Here is a 25,113-nt window from a genome sequence, read left to right as displayed (position 1 = left end):
GTAAAAAACGACGCTAGGGCAGCTATTGGCTACTGGCTATCAACTTCCTTATTTTAGTCCGGTCTTACATCATCACGTACGAATCCGTCAGACTTTGGTGTGATCGTGTGTAGGCCGAAAGTCCGTCGGACCAGTCCTGTCGAAAAGTCCGCCCGTGTGTATGCTGCATAAGTATAACCAATACATTCTTCGAACTCATCAATTTGTGAGTTCAACTCATCCTGTTTTTATTATTATTTTTTTTTTTTTTTGGGTTGTGTCATGCTGGGGAGATTTTTCTTTTACTTCCTGCCCAGGAGATAAAACAGGAAGTGAAAGGAAATCTCCCCAACATGAGGGGGATTCCTCCTTTAGCCGTCACGAGAAGCTCCCTTAGCGGCCCCATTAGAAGTTTTATTCTCACTTCTTGTTCTGAAGACTAGTCTAAAATTTTGGATTTACTGTCACTTTCTATCATAGTGATAGTGGCCAGCAAGACAAATATAATGGGTGATTCTACGCAGAGGAACACAGACAGCAATAAAAACTTGACAGATGTTCTAACCCATCCCACTCTATCCAAAATGAAGTTTAGACTTTACATATACAGAATTTTAACAATAAAAGAAAAACAAAACTCAAACAGTGTAAATGATCCATCTATGAGGTGTGTATATAACATATGACATGTGAAATATCAGATGCTTGTTGCGATGATTTTCAGAACTTTTCACACCTACTCTGGAGACTATATATTTGTTTGCTATTCAGTTGGCCTTTTACTGAAGATCCTGATTATGCAACTAACAAGTGAACAGGCTAGACCCAGAAGAGGATTTTTCCATCTTAAGTTTTGTGTACTAAAAATGATTGTGCGATACAGGGAAATTAAGAGAAAGAAGTAATTGAAACAACTTGTAATGAAGTAGTCAACATGAGAAACTTCTAAGCCTTGTACAGTGTAGCATACATACTGTTGATATAAGTGGGAAGGGACGGGGCACACTGTGGCCCTGTTTGCTCCTTTCTTGCTGTACTGTAGGGAATTCTGGAGCATATCCTATTATATTTGTCCTTTAAGAAACTTTATATCACCACTACAGTTAGTGGAAATCTTCAGAACCCTTCCACCATATTGGTACATGTGCTTCATTTTTGTGATACTATCATCTCATATCCTGGCCTGGCTTCTCAAAAGGTATGATCCTGATCTCATACCCATAAGGTGAGACATTATTGATAAAAGTAAGTATAGCATTTGGGTAAGGGTTTGTAGAAACGACACAAGACAATGGTGTTAATTTTTTAAGTACATTAGCATGTTTGGTGCAGTTGCACTTATTGGCTTCTGATGCCCGTCCCAACCCCCCATCCCAAGTCTTATACTTCCCATTAAATGCTCTGCAGAACTTCTTTCTCAGTGCTACACAGCCTCTTCTAAAAAATCTATACTGTTGGGTCCATCTCCTCTCTTGTGTATGTGCACAACGATCCTCATTCGTTCCTATAGAAGGTTCATACTCTGCTTGTTCCAATGTACCTCCGAGTAATCTGGTAGAGGATTGGGGTAGCAAACCTGTTACTCTGTCCCAAATGGAAAAGTACGGTTGCTTTATGCAACCTGGTTCAAAACAAAGAGAAGCTCCAGCCATTCTTTTACACAAATAAAAGTCAGTAACTACAAATACTGTAGTTGCTGACTTTTAATAAACACATGCTTGCCAGTCCAGGGATCCAGCGCTATCATCACCCAGGTCGATTGTTCGCCAGTCTTTGGGTCCTCAGCGCTGCCACCTTGCTTGTGGGAAGCCAGATGTGACTTCTTACCGGCTAACAGCCAACTTCCCACTGTGCATGGCCGGGTCGTGCTGTGCTTTCTAAATAGACTTGCAGCCTCCTGGGACATGTGAACTTTCCAGGAGGCTGCAAAACTTTTGATCTGCTCACCTAGGCAAGCTGAGAGGAAATAGGTACCCACTCCCTGAAAGAAAAAAAAAAACATTCAAAAGTAGTAGAGGAGAAAAAGTGGAACATCCTTTTTAGGTAAAATTCTGCTTTAACTACATCCTGCCAGGCATTATTATTATTATTATTCAGGATTTATATAGCGCCAACAGTTTACGCAGCGCTTTACAATATAAAAGGGAGACAATACAGTTATAATATAATACAATACAATAGGATTAAGAGGGCCCTGCTCAGAAGAGCTTACAATCTAATAGGGTGGGGCAGGTGGTACAAAAGGTTGTAACTGTGGGGAATGAGCTGGTGGAAGTGGTAGGAGATTAGTTGGAGACGTGATAGGCTTTCCTGAAGAGATGAGTTTTCAGGGATTGCCTGAAGGTAGCAAGAGTAGGGGATAGCCGGATAGATGGAGGTAGCGAGTTCCAGAGGATGGGAGAGGCTCTGGAGAAATCCTGGAGACGAGCATGGGAGGAGGAGATGAGAGAGCTTGAAAGCAGGAGGTCTTGAGAAGAGCGGAGAGGACGATTTGGGTGATATTTGGAGACAAGATTAGTGATGTAGCTTGGGGCAGAGTTGTGAATGGCTTTGTATGTTGTGGTTAGAATTTTGAATTTAATTTGCTGGGTGATTGGGAGCCAGTGTAGGGATTGAAGTAGAGGGTTGGCAGACACTGAGCGGTTGGTAAGGTGGATAAGTCTGGCAGCAGCATTCATGATAGACTGAAGAGGGGATAGCCTATGGAGCATATAGCAAAATGACGTTCAGGGGGTGGCTCTCCCATTCTAACTGGACGTCATATGACGTCCTTCAGAACAAGTCGCTTGTGTGCGCTCCCGGGGGCGCGCACTGCAGCAATCTGTAGTGCGGTGTGTCTACCGCATCTCAGAGCATGATAAAGAGTCTATCACGTAGGCTCTTTACCATGTGATCAGCTGTGTCCAATCACAGCTGATCACAGCCTGACTAGGAAGTACTGGTTATCGGCATTCCTCTATTCATGCGGACAGCGCGTGAATAGAGGAGAGCCGATAAGTGGTTCTCCTGACAGGGGGGATCTGCACTGATAATCAGTGCAGTGATTATCAGTGCTGCCCCATTAGCGATGTCCACCAGTGATGCCAATCAGTGCCTATCAGTGATGCCTTTCAGTGCCTCCCATCAGTGCACATCAGTGTCACATATCAATGCGCATCAGTGCTTGTCAGTGCAGCCTCATCAGTGCACATCAGTGAAGGAGAAAACTTACTTACGAAGAAAAACTTTTTTTTTTTCAAAATGTTGTCTTTTTTAATTAGTTTAGCAAAAAAGAAAAAATCCAGTGGTGATTAAATACCACCAAAGGAAAGCTCCATCTGTCTAAAAAAAATGATAAAACTTGTGTTTGGGTACAGGGCTGCATGACCACGCAACTGTCATTCAACATGAGACAGCGCTGAAAGCTGAAAATTGGCCTGGGTAGGAAGGGGGCGAAAGTTCCCAGTAGGCAATTGGTTAAGGTGCATCTAAACCCAAAAACAGAAATGTAATATATTTCAGCCTATTAGATAAGGTGGTCACATTAGCATTCTCCTCATCTGGTAGTCCTGTGAATAACATTCAAAAATAATAAGCTGCGCTATATATTAAACTTCCTTGCATGAATCTTTGTGGGTCATGCCAATATACATATATGTAAATAGTATTCACTCTCACCCGTGATCAGTGCACAAATCAAAAAGTAAAAAAAATGTATCAAAACATTCCATAAAAACTTATATTTCAATGTATAAGTCCATCACAAAAGTTAATGTTTCAAAAAGGCAATAAGTCCACTGATGTAGACACTCTTCCAGGGGATGGATTAGAGATTTTTCATAGATAGTGACATACAGTTCCAACACTGGACATAATGAGTGTGAGGGTATGTTGAAAAAATGTACCTCCACCACAGATAATACTGCCGCTTACCAGCTCCCTAGGTCTCCTTTCACAGAGACCCAACGTGTCTTAGGCTTTTACCCAGCCTCGGGTGTTGTGGTAGCTGTCAGCGCCAGAGAAATCTCCCCCACTGTCAATAAGAGATGTCATCCCGTGTGATGTATATTCGTCTCCTTGTTGGTCCCCCTGGCTCCTCCACGCTGTCTGCGGTGTCACACTCTTTCAGTTCCGCATAGACTCACAGTCCCCAAAATTGATTAAATACCACCAAAGGAAAGCTCCATCTGTCTAAAAAAAATGATAAAATTTGTGTTTGGGTACAGGGCTGCATGACCACGCAACTGTCATTCAACACGAGACAGCGCTGAAAGCTGAAAATTGGCCTGGGTAGGAGGGGGCGAAAGTTCCCGGTAGGCAAGTGGTTAAGGTGCATCTAAACCCAAAAACAGAAATGTAATATATGTCAGCCTATTAGATAAGGTGGTCACATTAGCGTTCTCCTCATCTGGTAGTCCTGTGAATAACACTTCCTATCCTAGGATGGCTACGGTACCTCACCTGTGAAGGGACCCATGATTGTCACCCAGGCTGAAATTCAAACATGTCTTCCACTTTTCATCTCTATTAATTGAGGGGGGTGGGGGGGGTGGGGTTAGTAGTTTACAAAAGGAAGAGAACATTGTGCTTTCAGTTCAGCTCGCAGGAAATGACAAGGACAGTGCATTTTCGATCAACAGATACTTTTTTTATACTTGCGGATAAATGAAAAATAAATAAAACGTATGCATTCACCACATCTGAGAACTGGTTAGCCCTGATATATTTACATTTTGTTCTTGAGTTTGGCTACACTTTAAATAACACCACTTTGTATCCATATGTAATAAGTAATTGGCATTCTACCCCTAGGCACCAAACCCACACTTGGTAATCTTACTATTTCTCTGCTCAACCTCTATATACAACATGCACAGCAGCTCCCAGTTCTTATTATCCTCAATAGAGTAGTGTGATGGTCATCAGGCTCCAACCATATTGTGTCTTACCATGACTGGGTTTCTTCTCTCACTAACAGTTTGTCATACTTTGAATGCCCAGCAAATTCCAGTATATAAAATGTAAACCATCACGTCAAAGAGCTCAGTATTATAAATGATGTATATCCTCAATGTGACACAAGATAAGACAGCAGCGGATGGTAGAAAACTCTGAGATTACCTCTTATAAACACACATAAAATCTGCTTACTGTATATAACATTATCAACAGCAATCAGCAGTTTATAACACTTATAAAGAGTTTCCTCTCTGACGGAATACATTGTTCTGGTTGAGGTCTCTGGGCGAATGCTGCTGCACGTTTACATTGGAGGATTCAGGAATGGCTTCCTTGACATTTAATCAGTTTTCCTTGTCAGTTGTTGATTTTTCTATCAAATGTATAAAGTTTTTGCTCCCAACTGTAGCAAAATATCATATGGAAAATCTAGGTCTACATGCTTAATGAAGACTTCTGTCATCATCCTCTTTCAACAGACTCCAGAGGCTTGACCCATATAAAAAAAAAAGATTCAATAAAAGCACCAAAAAAATAAAAAATAAAGATGATCTCATTATCCTTGATTTCTCTGTAAAATGTGCCTGTCATGTTGTTGTACAAAGATATAACATCAGTAAAGCTTATATAGAAAAAACAGTGGATTAGAGGTCAGTAAGGCTTTCAGGATTAAGCTGCACAAAGTGTACTTTCTCACTGTATTTGTGAAAATTTCCTTCAATTGTTCTGGCTTCATCCCCTAACAAAAAAGAAAATATGTGACTTAATAGTTAGCTGTCTTGCAGCATTAGGGCTCTGGTTTGAATTTCAGGGACACAACTCTGCATGGAGTTTTTATGTTCTCCTTGTGCTTGCGTGGGTTTCCTCTGGGTAGTTTAATTGGCTCCTGTCTAAATAGGCCCTAGCATATGTATGTATGTGGGATAGGAATTTTAGATTGTAAACGCCTTGAAAACAGGGACAGTTGGGAATGTACATTCTGAAAAAGGCTGTGTAAATATTGCCAACACTAAATACCAGTAATATTGTAATAAATCCCCTAGACCAGGGGTCTCCAGACTTTTTAAACAAAAGGCCAGTTTCCTGTCCTTCAGCCTCTAGGGGGGCCGAAATGTGGTCAGTGTGAGTAGAAAATGTTCCAGCATCACTGGTAGCAAACGCTGCCCTATCACTGGTTTTAGTGGGAGGAATAGTGCCCCATTGTTGTTGGTTTTAGCAGGAGGAATAGTGCCCCATGGTTGGTATCAATGGGAGGAATAGTGTCCTATGGTTGGCATCAATGGGAAGAATAGTGCCCTATCGACAGTGTCAGTGGGAGGAAGAATGCCCCATCATTCGTCTTAGCAAGAGGAATAGTGCCCCATCTATGGTGTCAGTGGGAGGAAGGGTGCCCTATTAATGGTGTCAGTGGGAGGAATGGTGCCTCATCATTGATGTCAGTAGGAGGAATAGTGCCCCAAGGCCCACATAAAGGCAAGCAAGGGGCTGCATCTGGCCCCCGAGCCGCAGTTTGGAGACGACTGCCCTAAACTGCAGGCAGCCAGGACTCAGATACCTTGTACATATGTTTTTGTTTTTTTTTTTTACCACTTGAGCTCTGGAAGATTTTACCCCCTTCATGAACAGGCCATTTTTGATATTCAGCACTGCGCTACTTTAACTGGTCATGCAACGCTATACCCAAACAAAATTCATATCATTTTTTTTCACACAAATAGAGCTTTCTTTTGGTGGTATTTGTTCACCACTGGGTTTTTTTTATTTTATATATATTTTTTTGTGATATAAATAAAAAAGGCCAGAAAATTTTGAAAGAAAAACTATATTTTTTACTTACTGCTATAAAACATCCAGAAAAATAACGTAAAAAAAAATCTTAATTCATTATAAATTTTGGCCAAGATGTATTCTGCTACATGTCTGTTTGGTTTGCGTGAAAGTTATAGCATCTACAAACTATGGGATATATACAGTATTTATATTTTTTAATACTACTAATGGCAGTGATCATAATGGGACTGCGAATTAGCAGCGAGCAATCTGACACTAACTGACTGCCACTGACATTAATACAGTGATTAGAGCTAATAATATACACTGTACTAATTACACTGCCTGGGTAGGAGTTAACATCTAGGATGATCAAGGGGTTAAATGTGTGCCTATGTGTAATGTGTGCTGCTTTTACTATTAGATCTCTCCGTTTCTCATCCTTGCTTTGATGAGAAACTGACAGATCATTCCCTATGTACAGAGATCTGTGTTGTTCACCAACACAGAGCTCTGGGCTGTGATTGCACACAGCTGATTAGCAGGTGAATCATTGGCCGGGACTTGCTGACAGGCTCCAGCTGTGCACAATCACAGCTGTTGGCGGGCCCACATGCGTGAGCCCTAAACTCCGGAAGTAGGCAGCGGCATGCGGGCGGGCGGGCGGTCGACAAGTGGTTAAATACATGCTAATGGGCACCTCTGCTGATCACCGACAGGCTTTTTTAGACATCATTCAACTTAACTAATCCAACACCAGCGTGAGAGCCCCACAGAGGATCCAGGATTGGGACCCCAGTGGCATCGAAAGCAACCTTCCTTATCCTGCATGGAGACTATTCTCAATCTGTGCTCACACAAGGTTGCATGTATTTACCCTACTAGGTCACCGCAAATGCAGCAAATATAGATAAGTTATTTCCTTTTTTATTTTATGAAGAAACGATTTTGAGGTACCGTATTTATCGGCGTATAACACGCACTTTTTCCCCTTAAAATCAGGGGAAAATCGCGGGTGCGTGTTATACGCCGATCCCCTGCGATCCTGACCTGTCAGAACTAAAAAATCGCCGACCGCGATTGGAAAATGGCGCCGCCGGTGCCGAAATACACAGTGCCGGTCCTCGGCGCCGCCCGAACCTAGCCGAGTATACTCGGCTAGTTTCGGATAGCTCCGCTCACCGTCCGAGTGGAGCCGAAAGTGAACGAGTCGCCGGAAAGAGCCGAGGACCGGCTCTGTGTATTTCAGCGCCGGCGGCGCCATTTTCAAATCGCGGTCAGCGATTTTGAAGCTCAGAGGCTTCAGCAAGACTGCACTGGGGCAAGGCTGGACTGGGGCAAGGCTGCAATGGACACTGGGGAAGGCTGCACTGACATGGCTGCACTAGCAAGGCTGCACTGACATGGCTGCACTAGCAAGGCTGCACTGACATGGCTGCACTGGGGCAAGGCTGCACTGACATGGCTGCACTGGGGCAAGGCTGCACTGACATGGCTGCACTGGGGCAAGGCTGCACTGATGGGCATTTAAATGTAAGTTTTTGTTCCCTTCAAGTTCCCTCCTAAAAGTTTTTTTTCCTTAAAATTCCCTCCTAAATTGGGGTGCATGTTATACGCCGGTGCGTGTTATACGCCGATAAATACGGTAATCATTATATACGAGTCATTCACTACACTATAAGGGCTCTCCTGCCTCCCTCTTTTTTTCAGTAAACATTCCGAGGAGCCCCAAGGATCTGCAACCAACCTTTTTGCGGTGGAACTCTTCAGACCACCTTGGACCACCACACCCTGAATTCTAACTTTTTAGTGACGCTCTCCACCATAGTGATCAATAAATAGCCTTGGAAAGGAACTTGGCCAAGTGTGAATTAAGAACTGAAGCCAATATTTGAATACAAGAGCTCCCTGGGCTTCAGGTTTTCCCGGGAGCTCTACAACATCTCTGACCATTCATGAAGGCATCCATGTAGCAGTTTTCAGTGACAGTAAACTCAGTATGCGCATTCTCTCACATGCTCAGAATTAAGCCAGGGATTATGGAAGGTTTACTTAAAGCTATCCAGCTCCATAAAGTTGGAATGAATATTTAATCAGCTAAAGCTCAGAATAATATTGCCAATAGATGCGATACAGGTCAAAAAGTTCAGGATTTCTAGTTATATAGAGCTTATTAAAGTTTTATCCTACAAGACGTTTCATTTTGTTGCAGTGGTCTATGGTGCTGGCAATGAACTACAGTGAGCACTGTGTCTAATCGCAACAAGGTTATTAACTTGAATAAGACAAAGTGATTATTTGGCTCAGGCAGCTTCCTAAATACAATGTAAAGAGTTTGGAGCAGGAGCCACAAACTTGCTGCCAAGTTCTCCTCCAAATATGATTTTTCAACCCTGTGTAAACAAAAAACGCAAATCAGCAGAAAGCATAAAAATGGCCAGTGACCCCTAACTTAGCCTGCATGACTGCACAAACATAATTAGCGTAAGGATCCTAATTTCCCCTCGCAGGACTGGAATGTGTAATGGTAAGCTATTGCTGGGACAGGTAGTCCAGAGGCTGGACCTCATAAAGCAAGTTACACATGGGAATAGTGCTGAATAATCAAAAAGCCATCAAGACGCGATAAATGAAAAACAGATCACAGTAATTACACACCCGGCCCACTTTAAAGTGTTTCAATCAGTGAAAATAAGAACTCATCAGTAGCTGACAAGTTCATATTGGCCTGTTATGTATGCCACTATTGCACAGTGCTGTGTAAACTGCCTAATGCCCTCATCATTCACCACAACCAGGTGCCATATGAGCTGGCTCTTTGGGCTAGTGGATGCCTAGTGTAAGTCTGACAAAAGGGAGATTCCAGATTAGTTTACTAAGAACATTATCTGGAAGGAGAATCCACAATCTTTGCAGTATTGATGAAGGCACAAGAATGACACGGTATACAGAAGAAGCTGGCCATTCTGACCAGACAAAGCTCCGACACGTCCCTTATTAATCGTCAGCAAACACTTTACTTTCCAATAGTTTTTTTATTGAAGTTTTAAGAAAAGGTACAAGAGAAACTGGCCAATATGATAGATGTCAGCAACTTTTTATTAATAATAAAGTTGGCTAGATTATGATGTATAAAATTGCTGGGTACTTTTTGGAGTTTTTCATTGCATATAGATTTGCTTTAAAACTGACCAATTTCTAGATGTGGCGGCTGCATTCGTTTTTTTTTATCTTCACCTGGTGATCAGCCCAGTAACTTACTTCGGTATAGGGCTGGCTACGCTTACTCTTTTACTGTATTTATAGAGGAGTATCACAGCCAACCTTGGACAGCATTGTCACCCAATGGAGAGGGTAGTGTACGATTATTATTATTACAGTTGCTTATATAGTGCCATCAATTTACACAGTGCTTTACATATATATTTGTACATTCACATACTTCGCTAACCCTCAAGGAGCGTACACTACTATTAGAATTTGGTCTTTATATAAGTGACTAAAGAATTAAAACATAACTATAGCTAAAACTTTTTAAGCAGTTACAGAAACAGTTTTTTCCTTTTGGGATAAAGATTTCAACTTCATGCGGAGTTCCATCCAAAAGTGGAAGCTCCGCTTATCTGCCTCCTCCCCCCCCATCCCGATGCCACATTTGGCACCTTTCAGGGGGGAGGGGGTACCTGTTTTTGATAGGTACCCATCCCCACTTCCGAGAGATCTCGCCGTGGAGAGATCACTTGGAAGTTCGGCACCCCTCCTGCTTCCCCTACCGCCGGCCCATTCAGAAAGCGCAGCGTGCTTCGCGCATGCGCAGTAGGGAACCGGCTGTGAACCCGTAAGACTTCACTGCCAGTTTCCCTCACAGGCAATGAGAGCCGATGGAAACATTGGCTGGGGTGCCAACATCGCTGGATTCCAGGACAGGTAAGTGTCCTAAGATTAAAAGTCAGCAGCTACAGTACGTGTAATACTCCGCTTTAAAACAGAACCAAACCTCCCTTTCTTTTTCAGCCAAGGAAGCTGCAATTATAGCCTTTGATCTGTAACAGCCAAGATGCTGCACATGTGATCAGCTATGACACCAGACATTTGATAGTTTGACAATTTGGTTGAGGATACAAGCAAATGTGACAGTTAGCGATCCTGGCATGCTGGGAATGTAACTGTTTTTTGAAATTGTTAAATCGTTGCGTTTAGTTTCACTTTACAGCAGAACTAAAGTAAGCAACCACCACCTCTGCTTCAACGGTTCAAGACCTGCAAGGTCTTGCCAGCATCTTCTCCCCAGACTGTTCCAGGTACTTCTTGATTGTCAGGTGTGGGATGATGTCTCTCCTGTGCATGCCTGTGTCAGAATGTAAACTGAGCTGTGCATGCACAGCTCAGTGACAATTTTAAGGAAGACTGCAAGCAGGCAGGTAGATTTATTTATTACATGTCTCTTTGGCAATAAAGAGCCTGTCTGCACACAGTATGATCATTTTAGACTTTAGTTCTACTTTAATTAATACAAGCTGACCATTGTAAATGCCATTGTCTCTAGCTGCCACTTTTGCTGGACAACTTAGTCTGTTAAAGGAAGCAGAATAACAACAGACCTCATCACCAGGCAAGAAGGGGAAAAAAAAGAAAATGAATGAAGCCACCACATCTAGGTTTACCATTTTTGTTTCTGGGTCTAGATACATTTTAAATACTTCAATACAGGGCATTTTCACCCCCTTCCTACCCAGGCTATTTTTCAGCTTTCAGCACTGTCGCACTTTGAATGACAATTGCGCGGTCATGCAACACTGTACCCAAATTAATTTTTAATCATTTTCTTCACACAAATAGTTTTCTTTTGGTAGTATTTAATCACTGTTGGTTTTTTTATTTTTTACAAAAAAAAAAAAAGAAAAAAGACCGAAAATTTTGAAAGAAAAATATTTTTTCTTAGTTTCTGTCAGTAAATTTTGTAAATAAGTCATTTTTCTCCTTCACTGATGTGCGCTGATGAGGCTGCACTGATGGGCACTGATAGGCTGTACTGATGGGCACTAATGAGGCGGCACTTATGGCCACTGATTAGTTGGGACTGATAAGGAAGCACTAATATGCCACACTGATAGATGGCACTGGAGGGCACTGCTAGGCAACACAGATAGGTAGCAGTGATGGGCACCGCTGATGGGCGACACTGATGGGCAGCACTGATGGGCACTACTAATGGGCACCGATTGGTGTAACTGATGGGCACTGATTGGTGGCACTAATGAGCACTGCTGGGGCTTTCTTGTAATCAGGGCATGGATGATCAGTGCCCCGATTACCTGCCGTGGTCTCCCCTGCAAGGAGATACAGCTGATCGGCACAATCTGACAGTGTGAGGCGAGGAGAGCTGATTAATGGCACTTCCGCATTTACATGTGACCGGCTGTGATTGGACACAGCCCATTACATGGTTAAAGAGATTGGGGTCGCGCCGTGTCCTAGGAACACGCGTGGCCACGATCACCACCCTGCATGTCCCTGGGGCGGGGGGTGGGAAGCACAGTTTTCTCTTTAAAGTTTATCTACGGGGAAAACAAAAATTCTTGTATAAAGTGGGGCTGCCCCTGGGCTTCAAAGGTAAATTCTCATTTATGTCTAGGGAACCAGAAAAAGTACTTTTATTTACAGTACCTGATCCCCACTTCCCCAATGTTCCCATGCAGGGGCGTCGGGAGGGGGTGGCTAGACGTGGCTGAAGCCCCGAATGTGCCCCCGAAAAGCCCCGAGCCTCAGTCATGCAGCTCTTCATTATAAGCCCTGAGCGGCGAGCGCCAGGACCGATCTGATCCCGAGCGCCGCCGAATTTGGCCGAGTGCCGTAGCAGGTCCCGCCTTCTGGAGCCTGCAACGCCTATGATGGAGGCCCCCCTGGTCCATTGCTGGGACTGCGGGACGTGTGACGTCCATCATAGGCGCTGCAGGCTCCAGAAGGAGGGAATTACAATGCGGCCACCGCGCCACTGTGAGAACCTCGCTCAGCGCTCGGGCGGCCAGGCCCTCCTCTCCTCCTCCTCCTTTGACTGTCTGACTGCCTGGCTGCTGTGACACTGCACACCACGGCTGAGCTGAGGTAGGTCAGACAGTGTATGTGGGTCAGGCAGGTCAGTATAGGTAAATGTCAGTGTAGGTAGGTCAGTGTAGGTAAATGTCAGTGTAGGTAAATGTCAGTGTAGGTAGGTCAGCATAGGTAAATGTCAGTGTAGGTAGGTCAGTGTAGGTAAATGTCAGTGTATGTAAATGTCAGTGTAGGTAGGTCAGTGTAGGTAAATGTCAGTGTAAGTAGGTCAGTGTAGGTAGGTCACTACGGTCAGTGCAGGTAGGTCAGTGTAGGTAGGTCACTATGGTCAGTGTAGGTAGGTCACTACGGTCAGTGTAGGTAGGTCACTACGGTCAGTGCAGGTAGGTCAGTGTAGGTAGGTCACTATGGTCAGTGTAGGTAGGTCACTACGGTCAGTGTAGGTAGGTCACTACGGTCAGTGCAGGTAGGTCACTACGGTCAGTGCAGGTAGGTCAGTGAATGTAAATGTCAGTGTAGGTAGGTCAGTGTAGGTAGTTCACTACCGTCAGTGTATGTAGGTCAGGTAGGTCACGGCCCAGCCAAAAAAAAAAAGGCCTGCATCACGTGTACACACGCCCCCCCCGCACGCCCCCCCCGTTTCCAGCCTTGGACTTCGGGCTGAAGCCCTTGGTCTTTTTGCCACCTAGCAACGCCCCTGTTCCCATGGTGGACTGTCCCTTGGCATCATCATGTCCAATGCAAGGCTTTTGGCAATGCACTGTAATTATTTTAAAGGGCTCATTTTCTCACTTGATGAGAAGCAAAAGAAAGCAAAAGATGAGAAGTGAAAGGGAAGTAATAAGGTATATGCAGTATATGCCGTTTGGGTGGGCAGCATTAGACTGAACATTATTATTATACAGGATTTATATAGCGCCAACTGTTTGTGCAGCACTTTACAATATAAAGGGAGACAGTATAGTTACAATACAAGAGAAGAGAGTTAAAGTGATTGTAAAGGAAAACATTTTATTTAAAAAAAATAACAAACATGTCATACTTACCTACTGTGTGCAATGGTTTTGCACAGAGGAGCCCTGATCCTCCCTTCTTGGGTCCCTCGCTTGCACTCTGGGCCCCTCCCCCTTGCCGAATGACAGCCACTTGCTGTGGGGGCACTCATGCGTGCTCACTCCCGAGCTGCCTATCTGGGGCCCCTGCTCCCACCTCACTGGTTGTGATTGACAGCAGCGAGAGCCAATGGTTGCTGCTGCACCTGAGCCAATCAGGACGGAGAGACCAGGTTGAGCCTCGTGTCTCGTGCACATCACTGGATAGAGATCAGGCATATGTATGTATTAGGGGCAGCTGGGAGGGGAGCTACATACTGAATGTCTTTTACCTTCATGCATTGAATGCATGAAGGTAAAAAACCTTCAGCCTTTACAACCACCTTATGAGGGCCCTGCTCATTTGAGTTTGCAATCTAACAGGGTGGGTATGTTGCTTTGCTCTGCATGGGCATGGCATGGATTCACTTCCATCAAGCAGATATTACAATTGTTCTTTTCTACAGAACTCAAATTATGTGACGGTCAGGTTTTTATGTGACACCCAAGCCATCCAGAAGTTGTGTGTGCAAAAATTACACGAGACCACTTGGCACATCACACCTGAAGTTTGCTGATATGTGTAGACACACATGAAGCACAATGAAAGCCCCTAAGTTCCAGCTGCTTTAAAAGTAGCCAGAGGGCCACGCAGCATGATAACTGCTACTGTGGAACAGGAGATGTTGATGCTGTACAGAGCTTGTAGAACATTATCTATGCATCAGTGGATGTGCGTTCTCACACCCAAACTTTCCCATCTGGAATTTATTGTTAACTAGAAGGAAATGCTGTAGATATGGCAAGTCTCCATGTCTGCTAAACTAATTAAATGTAATGCAACACTTGACTTGTATTGTTCCGTTAGGTAGACTAAACTGATACCCTTTCTGCACAGAAGTATGAATTGTATTTGAGGAGGATTTATTGAATTGATTACTCTGTCACTACCATGCTTTTTAACTCTGAGACATAAGCTACTAACCAAACTGTGATGAGATATATTAACTGGCAATTAAAATGGTCCTAAACTCAAAAAGTTAAATTTTGCTATGTTATATGGGACCCCTAGAAATGTTAATCGTGTCTAATCGGTTCTATTAAAAGCTAACACTTTGTCTTGAATTTTTTTCTGTAAAAACAGCAGTGCACTTCACTGTGACTGTTTTTTTCTCTATAAGCCAATAGCAGTGTGCGAATATCTAAAGGTATCTAAATATCTCTAGGTACTGTTGCCTCCAACTGATAGTCTAGTGATATATCGTTACTGCGCTGCCCATTGGTCTCCTTGCTGGAGAGGAAACTGTACCTGAGGATCTACAGTGCAAGGATCTCCCTGCTTCTGCTTCATTTATTCGTTGAATCTATGCTTCCTCCACTTCTCCTGCTATTTCTTGGCTATTACCCCACCAGTCATCAGGATGACCACTCTGTCATTAGAAACACAGTTCAGAAAAAGATCAGCTGCAGATACCTACAGCAATACTGGTGACTAGTCATTTGCCCTCTATTTGTTTTTTCCCCGATTTCCATAGTACAGGTTCTCGTTAAGGCTGAATCCCAATCAAAACGTTTCTTATTTTCTTTTTGGAAGAGTTAGAACCATTGTTAGTTTTATATTGCTATTTTCCCATCTGGAAGATTTCTCAGTACTTAGAGGAGAAGTCCAGCTTGAGCTCAGCAAAATTAATTGCACTCCTGTGACCCATTTTCAGCAGAGAGCTGTCTGAAGTCCTCTGTGGACATCACCAAGATCAGTCCAGGCACCACATCATCCCGACTCTGGAAGTCTGGATCTGTCAGGTGCCTGAACAGATAGGAGTCTCAGCCTCTCAGCAAGCCACGGAGTCGGCCACTCACCGCCCCTCCACAGCTCAGTGCTCCAGCGAGTGTGGAGGAGCAGAGCAAGAGAGCTGCTGATTGACAGGCAGCAGCTCTCGGGGAGGTGAGAGAAGCGAGCCATCGGCGGTGTTCGATGGCTCGGTTCTCAGTGAAGAGGCGGTGAGGGACAGATGCAGCATCGGACCGATGCTGCATCCACCTAGGTAAGTATGATTATGGGATAAAAAAAAAAATCCCATACTTCTCTTTTAAAGTGTTACTAAACCCTGAACAGTAAAATAATAAATAAAAAAGTCTGTATATGCAGTAAAGCATATACTCACTGTGGAACCCCTCTGCATTGTGTCAAAAGGCTGTTTGATCCTGTCTTCTCTTAACCTCCCCTTCTTCCCCAATCTATCTTCTGATAAAGCAGAGGATAGGGGACAAGCAGCACATGCTCAGTTTGGTGTGTACTGCTAGAGAGTTTTTCTTTTTTTTCTTGGGAGGGTGCATGTGATCAGCACAGGGCCAATCAGCACTGTCCAGACAGAGGGCCAGGGGTCCTGCAGCCTGATAGGGCAGTCAATGGAGAATGAAATCCCCTCATACAAGCTTTAACTAGACACTGATAGAAGTCACAACACTGCTCTAACTGCTGATGAGAAAAGGTGTTTAGTGGTTTATATTTACTAAAACTATCGCATTTCAATGATCTCTGTACTGTGGGAGACCAGATATAGTGAATGCAGGGCCCTGGGTTTAGTAACACTTTAATGTCTATTCTGTTTGTTAGGTAAACCATAGAGGGTTCAAATAAAACAATCTAAAAAGGTCCTCGATCCATACTAACGGCACACTTGGATGAATTCTCCATATGCCAAGCTTCTGTATTCTGACAAGTCAGAGTTTTTCCAACAAGCTCCTTCGACAAAAAACAACTAAACCATCGACTTTTGTTCAACAGAGCAGTTCCAGCAGGGTCATACACTGCTCAAATTTCCATCAAGAATGCAGAAATTGGCCAAAATGTTATCAGTATATAGCCAGCTTAAGATGGTTCTAAACCTAAAATGTTTTTTTTACCTTAATGCATTCCCTGCATTAAAGGTAAAAAGCGTTTTAGGACTTGCTTTGACCCCCTTCCCCTCTAAACACCTGACTCCAAGAGATCCTGCTCTGTGCCCAACTGCAGTGTTCTGACCCCCTAAACTCCATCCATGGAGCACTTAGGGGTACACAGACACCAGGTTAAGAACTCCAGCACTAGGTGATCCAACCAACCAATGTCTACCCATAGCTGAAATATCAGTTTTTACTGCATCTACCCATTAAAGAGATACCGTCACCTTATCCATATAGTGCAAAGGGGCAGTGTATGTATAAATTCCACACACTAGAACTTTATAATCACCTATCCAGAGTTTACTAGCCACTCCTTCCTCTGCTGCAGCTGCCACCAAAATACCCAGTGTCTAAACTAAAATGGAGCAGTGCCGTCAGCCCGTAGGTCGTACGACAGAGCTCAGACCTTGCGCTGGGCCCAAGCATCGCATCATAGGAGGTGGTCACATGATCCCTCATACCTAGAACTCCTGTGTGTACTTGAATCCATAGAAGACGTAATCAAGGAATATTGGAGAGGTGAGCATAAAGTGGACTGCTGATGGGCTTTGCACAGACATTTTCACTTTGCCCTGAATAAGATGCTTTGGCTTTTTTAATATTGGAAGGCACTCTTTAGGCCCCATTGCACATTGGCCTGTCCTGCTGCAATGCGTCCCTCCTGGCACTGTAGTGTGCCCGGCAGGGACAAGTGCAGCATCCAGAACTGCTACAGGAAGCTTGCCAAAGCCTATAGCAGGCTGTGACTGGACAAGGCTGAACGCTGTACTGAGTGGCATTGACGTTTATGACCCTGTGCATTCAGATACAAGATTCTGATGCAGCTTGTCATACCAACATTTAGGGCCCTATCCATTTAGGGATGAAGTGCCTACCATAGACTTTAACAGGCTACCTGCAGAGGGGCTGGACACTGTTCTTACATCTCCTGGGCGTACAAAAAGGCCGGGAGCGACGCACTGCAGCAAGACGGCCTCATGTGCAGGCGGCCTTAAAAGACATAATTAGCGGTATTTACAACAGAAACATTTTCCTTGAAGAATAAGAGGAATTATAGTTTCATGAAAGCACACACAAATATAAATCTGACTATCATGCAGAGCAATATATAACAGCATTATAACCTCAGAAACTATAAACGTGAAATATTATCATTTCCAGTGCTATATAAATATTGTATCTAAGGATGTGAGTAAGAGTTTGGCACAGTGGATAGTCAGATTGAGAGAAAATCCTGCAGGACTGTGACCTCACAAAGTGACCCTGGGACAGTGCGCTTGCCAAGTGATGTCACTAGACATTTGCTTAGTGATGTCATACAGCAATCAGAGCTGAGCCCTGGTGAGCTTTAACATAACAGGCCTTACTGTCACAGCATATGTAACTTGTGGTTTATTCTGGTGTAAAACCACTTATTCCATTACTTATAATTAGACAAACATGGAAAATTCAACGAGCAGTGAGAAAAAATGTTTTCCTTTACATGCACATTGTAAAAAATGCTGACCTATTCAGAGATGCTAAAATGAAAAGCTTAGTGATATTTTGCAATATATGAAAAACGCACTGCCTGGGTTCCCATGATTGATATATTGCGTATTTATGATGACAGGACCTCACTGCTAGAAGACCTTTCTATAGACAACTATAGAATAGAACTTCCAACTACCCAAAATTCAGACTGACTGTCCTCCTTGCTGAAACACTAACCATCTAACGCAAAGGCCAAAAGTGATACGAAAATTGATGCCTATCCACCAATCAGATTTCGCTTTCTGGAAGTGGCACAGTTTCCCACTCCAGGAACCCCTACATTTTTTCAAGTTGTTTCTGGTTTGTATTACAGAGCATGTCAGTGGTGGCACTACCAGGGTTGCCCTTGCGACCTGGCTCTGGAGTTCCACTACCATGGGAGGGCCTGTTGCGGGACCTTAAGGCCCCTTTCACACTTGTGGACTGCTCATTTCATCAGTTCAGTCATGTCAAAATGGGTGAAGTATTCATCAGTTTTTCCTCCGTTTTTTATCCTTGCTCATCAGTTTTTCATCAGTTTTTCTGCATCCATTACCAATGGAAAAATAGGATGAAAAACTGACCATTTGTCACTTTACATCCGTTTTTCGTCCGATCCATTTTTTTGACGGATGAAAAATAGGGCTTTTGATGGAAGAATGGAATGCACTGATGTTCAATTTTCATCCGTCAATGGATGGATGAAAAACAGATGGTCCGTATATGTGAAAGGGGCCAATGCCTTTTTTTGTATTTTTTTTTTTGCTGTGGCTTGAGTCGCATTGATTTAGACGGCACCCATTAAAATGAATGTGTTTTGACTTTTAATGTGACTTTGTGTCGCAGTGTGTACCAGGGCTTATAAAGGGCCTCATGACTGGAGTAAAGGGCCCCAGAATCAGTGGGAAAAGGGCCCCATGCACAGAGGGAAGGGCCCCGGGACCGATGGAAAGGGCCCCAATGTTCAGGGGGGCCCTTCATGGTTTCTTGCACCAAGGCCCTAAAGGTTCTAGGTACGCCTCTTGAGCACATCCCAGTGACCAACTGAGAGCTACTGTATTGGGAAACCATTGGAGTGTGCTTATATGTTCTAAAAAGACAAAATACACTTAAGACTAACTAAGGGTTCAAGGACGCTAGGAAGGCAATCTGAATATAGTATAATCGGTTTGTTTGCACTGTACATTTTGTGCAATTTTGGAAACACATGCCTAGAGAAACACATAGGATGAAGGAACTTGCAATATGTTTTCTGTGATCAAGGTAAAAGACCTTTATACATATGAAATTGAATGCACCAGAACTGTTTTTTCCTATATTAGACAAAGAAGAACGTAAAAGTAGCTTGATACAGCTTAGAAACAGGTCAAAAGCACTTTTGAAGAATCACGGAATGATTTCAGATGCAGCTCAAAGTGATTCCATTGCAAGCTACATATACCTGAAAGCATGCTGCATTAGCCTATATAGACAAGTTCTAAATGAGTCATACACATCAACAGTCCCTGTTATTTAACAATGATTACCTGACAAAGTAGCCCTGCATATACACTTTGTCATTAAAATGAACTCCTTTCTACAAGGGGCAAAAAAGATAGAATGATACACTCTGCTTAAAGTGTCTTTATGCACCTTGCTTTGTGCCTGGTGCGCAGTCATGTTGGAACAGGAAGGGGCCATCCCCAAACTGTTCCCAAAAAGTTGGGAGCATGAAATTGTCTAAAATACTTTGGTATGCTGACGTCTTAAGAGTTCTCTTCACTGGAACTAAGGGGCCAAGCCAAATCCATGAAAAACAACCCCACGCCATAATCCCCCCTACACCAAATGAGTTGGACCACTCCAAAAAACAAGGTTCATAAAGACATGGATGAGCGATTTTGGGGTGGAGGAACTTGACTGGCCTGCACAGAGTCTTAACCTCAACCGGATAAAACACCTTTGGGATGATTTGCATTGGAGACTGCAAGCCAGGCTTTCTCGTCCACATCAGTGCCTGACCTCACAAATGCGCTTCTGGAAAAATGGTCAAACATTCCCATAGACACACTCCTAAACCTTGTGGTCAGCCTTCCCAGAAGAGCTGAAACTGTTATAGCTGCAAAGGGAGGGCCAACTCAATACGGTACCCTACGGACTAAGACGCCATTAAAATTCATGTGCGTGTAAAGGCAGGTGTCCCAATACTTTTGACAATATAGCGTAGGTTGGTGTATTCAACATACATCAATATATAGCTGTATCAACTTCTTTGTCATTAAGGCACAATATCACAGTGGCTAAGTGGTAAGCACTTCTGCCTAGCAGCACTAGGGTCCTCAGTTCGTATTCCCAACCATGGCGCTACCTGCCTGAAGTTAGCATGTTCTCCCTGTGCCTGCGTGGGTTTCCTCCGGGTACTTCAGTTTCCTCCCACACTCCAAAGACCTGCTGGTAGGTTAATTGGCTCCTGTCTAAATTGGCCCTAGTATATGTATGAATGTGAGTTAGGAACCTTGAACTGTAGGATCCTTGAGGGCAGGGCCTGATGGGAATGTACAATATATATGTAAAAGTGGTGCGTAAATTGATGGCGCTATATAAGTATCAATAATAAATAAATAATACCTAAACCATATTGAACATACATGTGGTCAAACATCAGGATCCCAATAACAAATGTTTTTTTTTGTCCTCCCCTAAGGGGACCCTGAAACCAGACAAGAGAGAATACTGCACTCCTTCTGCCCCCAAAACTGATGAAATAGATTGTGAGAATGTAAAATCCACACTGACGGAGGAATTATCTGAAAGCTGGATGAGTAAATCTATGGGGAAAGAAGACTTACTCATGAGGCACTTGCTGTGAATGGATGTGAAAGTAACTTTGGCAAAGGTTGCTGAGATCTATTATTCAATTTATTATTTCCATTTAATTCCAATATTGTTAAGTGAAACAATGTGTTGCTGCAACATGAGAAAATACACTTTCTGGAAATAGAAAAGATCAGTGACAAAAGTGAATCGTTTCCAAGGAACAGAAGCATGTTACCCTGGGTTCATCAGAATTCTGCTCCAAGCCGGAGCAGAATTCTGATGGACCTGTGTGGAAGCCTTGTACAACACAAGCTTCAGTTGGTCTTATGTACTGTGAACAGAGGTGGTGAAGAAACTGCTTCTTAATTTCGAGACCTCAAAAGCGGTTTTATGCAGGGTAAAAAGAAATAGGTGCTACTAGAAAAAAAAAAAAAAAAAAAAAACATATAATACATTAAAAAGTACTGTTGTGGATCAACATAGGACAAATCTATGTAAAGTGAAATTGTGGCTGAGCAAAAGAAAATGCAATATTTATATGTTCCAGTGAGCTGGGGATAGGTAGAAGGTACGAAAGCTCCCTGGGGTGAGCGCACTTTCAGGACCAGATCAATGGTGTGGAATCAAACAGTGCAGTGTTTATTGGTGCTATTTACAAGTTCATTTACAGGTTCTGTACAGTGTTCCAAAAATAAACAGGGCAAAAGCTTCAAAACCAAAATCCTAGCCATGTCCCAGCACTAATTTCATAAATACAAGACCTGGCTATCAGGACTGGGCAAGCCTAAAGCCTCGTACACATGATCGGATTTTTCCAACGAGAATGGTGTGATGACAGGCTGTTGGCGGAAAATCCGACCGTTTGTACGCTCCATCGGACAAATGTTGGATTTTCCGCGGACAAATGTTTGTTGTCGGATTTTCTGAGCGTGTGTACACAAGTCCGTCGGAGAAAAGTCCAAAGTATAAAACACACATGCTCGGAAGCAAGGATGAGCCAGAAGTGGTTGGTCTTGTAAACAACGTTCGTAATGGAGAACTGACATGCGTGACGCGGCAAATTATGAAATCTCGAAATGCTGCGCACATTCTCTTCTTCTTAAATGGAATAATAATGAAGTGGCTTTGCTGTTGATACTGATGGAGTTATTGCAAACAAATCTTCAAAGGCTTTAATTTTTCTAGTGATATCAAGAATAATATTATTATGCTTGTTATTTTTTTGCAAGTTACCACAACACCATTATCCCGTAGTTTTTAAGTTCAGAAAGAAAACAAATAAAATTAGACATGCTATCTGCCAATAGAACTTAACCAAAAAGCGCATTCTATGCATCCAAAAGTATAGAAAATACCAAATCAAAATTGAACCAAAAAATAAAATAAAAGCCTCATGCACGTGTCCTGCTTCTTAATATAGGGGGTCAACAATGCCAAGAGTTAGTGAAAGCAGGAGTCCATCATCTGGAGATAATTCCAAAAATCATCCGGATTATTCTCCTGGAGCTCCCGCAGCAAAGGCATATGACATAATTGGTCACAATTAATAAAGCAACCAATTTTTGGTCTAAGAAATCCTCCTCCTCCTGATTCTGGACTGGACTTGAGTCAAGGCAATAAATCCAAGGCCAATAATAAATAACATGTTATCTCCTCCGATTCCGCAACATGTCTAGTTGACGAACAGCCGTTCAGAAACAAACTGAAAAGCACTAAATGAAAAGCGCAAAATGAAAAGCGCAAAATAGCAAAATTAGCAGAAGGAGCCCAAAGGGTGGCACTAAAGAGCTGAAAAATCACGTAGTACGTCACTATATTCGTGTTTGTTGGCCGACAATTCCTTGCCGTTTGTATGCAAGACAAGTTCCTGGCCATCGCCCTTCGGACATAAGTCTGAGGTTTTGTCTGCAGAAAATCCGATCGTGTGTTTGAGGCTTTAGGCTTGTAAGTCTCCACACATGAAATATAATGGCTTACACCAACCTTGCAGCTCTCCCAGACACGACTTGTCAGGTACCCAAGTCTGAGAGCCCTGACTGCATGATTCAGGTTAGTATAAATTGACCCCGGGGAGGGGGGTAAAACCTGAGCTGCACCAAGGATTAGAGATCCCTAAAAGTGTATGAGGAACCTGGAAGATGTGTAAACTCCGAACAGGACTTTTCCATGCTCCCTCTAAGACACTCTGCTATAGTTCCTAATAAGCGGTGAATAAGCTTTCAAACAAACCTTTACTGACTTTTGTAGCTACAGGCATTGTGTCAATAAATCATCTTCAAACTTTACAGCAGACACACCTGCACTTTTAACATCTCTCCTACCCATGCTCCCCATCCCAGCAGCCTTCCAACAGCGATGTCTGCAACTAAAGAAGGCTTGTTTAAATGTTCAATGCAGGCCCCGTGTTTGGATGTTGGACAGGGTTTTTGTTTTTTCTTGACTCCCTAAGTGTCTGTTTTGACACATTTACCTGTTCCCAAGTTAAATGAACAGGACGACAAGCGAAACTTTCTTAAAAAAATAAAATAGAAAGTACAATCCCTTCTGTGAAAAATAAAACTTTTTTTAAGTGGTTGTCCTCTCATGGTGGCCATTGGATTCTCTCTACCTTTACTTCCATAAATAGTTTCCACCCCTCATGATAGTGTGCATGTAGATCCTGTGCCAACACACTCAGTACTCTACAGAAAGAAAAAAAAAAAGACTTCCCTCCTGAGATCTTGCAGAGTACGGATAAGATCACTCTGGAATGCACTGGAGATCTTGTCTTCTCAGGAGACATCTGCGATGCCCTGGCTACTTCATAATTGCCTCAAAAGTATTTAGGTGCAGCGGGGTGTAAAGGCAGTAAAGACACAGAGTTCAACTGCAGATGAGCTCAGAACTTATACTGCAGAAAATGCCAACTACAAACAACCCTAGCGGGAGAGTGCTGTTTACAGTAACAATTCACATTTGGCAAAGAGACAGCAGGTAAAGATGCACTGACAGAGTTTGCCTTCAGATGGCGGAATGTGATCTGGCCAGTCCGGTGCCAAAAGGGAGGCTACAGTACAGAATTGCAAGTCCGTAGCCTGTCCCTACTCACCTGAAACCTTTCCATGCCATTATCACTTTCCTTAACAGGTGGGTGCTCTTTCCCTACTCTTTGCAGAAAATGCATGGCTAAACCTGGGGGCAGGCACTTATAATCTGACCCAAATATGGCTGCCAAGAGTCACCTGGATGCAGCATAGCCTACCGGAACGCTGCTTCTGCTAAGCAGGAAACCACAGAGAAATCAAATTTCCCTTGACCTCCTCTCCAGGCTGTGGTACCGCTCTGGTTGGGCGCCACCTACAGTGGAGAAAGCAGATGGCACCTGCCTACACGTGAGAGGAATTCATTGATATGCAAGGAAAGGAATAAATATTTAATTAAAAAGAAAACTCTTGTAGGAGTTTAGGATCTACATGCAAAGAGGAACTGACCAGGTATTTTTACTGTAGGTGTAAAATATCCACTTTAATAGGTTCCTATATCTCCCACAACCATACATATATATGGCCGCTTTTCTTTGGCAAGTAACACAATCTAATAATGGGGTCAGGCAGAGAAACAACATGGAGCACTCCCCCAATTTTCTTAAGAGAGAAATCGGCCCCAACAACTATGTACACGGTAGAAACATATATGTGAGATGCTGCCTATCAAGTTAGGTCCACTTTTACATCTCTTAAAGACAACATTCAATTTCTTTACACCATCATTGTTAAATGGCAATGAGTGCTTTAATTTTCCAGGTAACATGCTGAACATCTATAGAGCTCATACAACTAAGGGCGGTAGACCAACAAACTCCCCAGACCCCGCACAGCAACACGTCTGATGCATGTCTTGAACACTGGATGCACAAGTGGCCAGCTTTGTTCTTAGATCAATAAAAGTTAAGTTGCTTGGAAAAAGCATGTTTACATAAACATTTGGATGCAAGTCTTGGCCGAACAATTTATACAGCTGCGTAGATGACATTTGTGCGTCTGTAGATGAT

At 43.2% G+C, this 25,113-nt stretch overlaps 2 protein-coding genes across 3 annotated transcripts in view; one reads left to right on the top strand and one right to left on the bottom strand.

Annotated features, from left to right (window-relative positions):
* The window catches only part of CMSS1 (cms1 ribosomal small subunit homolog), a 507,566-nt gene that overhangs the window by 311,439 nt on the left and 171,014 nt on the right, over positions 1–25,113 (bottom strand). The window lies entirely within an intron of this gene.
* Positions 1–25,113, top strand: part of FILIP1L (filamin A interacting protein 1 like) — a 440,288-nt gene that overhangs the window by 258,567 nt on the left and 156,608 nt on the right. The gene's annotated exons all lie outside the window — the stretch shown is intronic.

This window comes from Aquarana catesbeiana, linkage group LG02 (genome assembly GCF_042186555.1).
Source record: "Aquarana catesbeiana isolate 2022-GZ linkage group LG02, ASM4218655v1, whole genome shotgun sequence".
In the NCBI taxonomy this organism is placed as follows: domain Eukaryota; kingdom Metazoa; phylum Chordata; class Amphibia; order Anura; family Ranidae; genus Aquarana; species Aquarana catesbeiana.
This window is presented reverse-complemented; position numbering and strand designations above follow the sequence as displayed.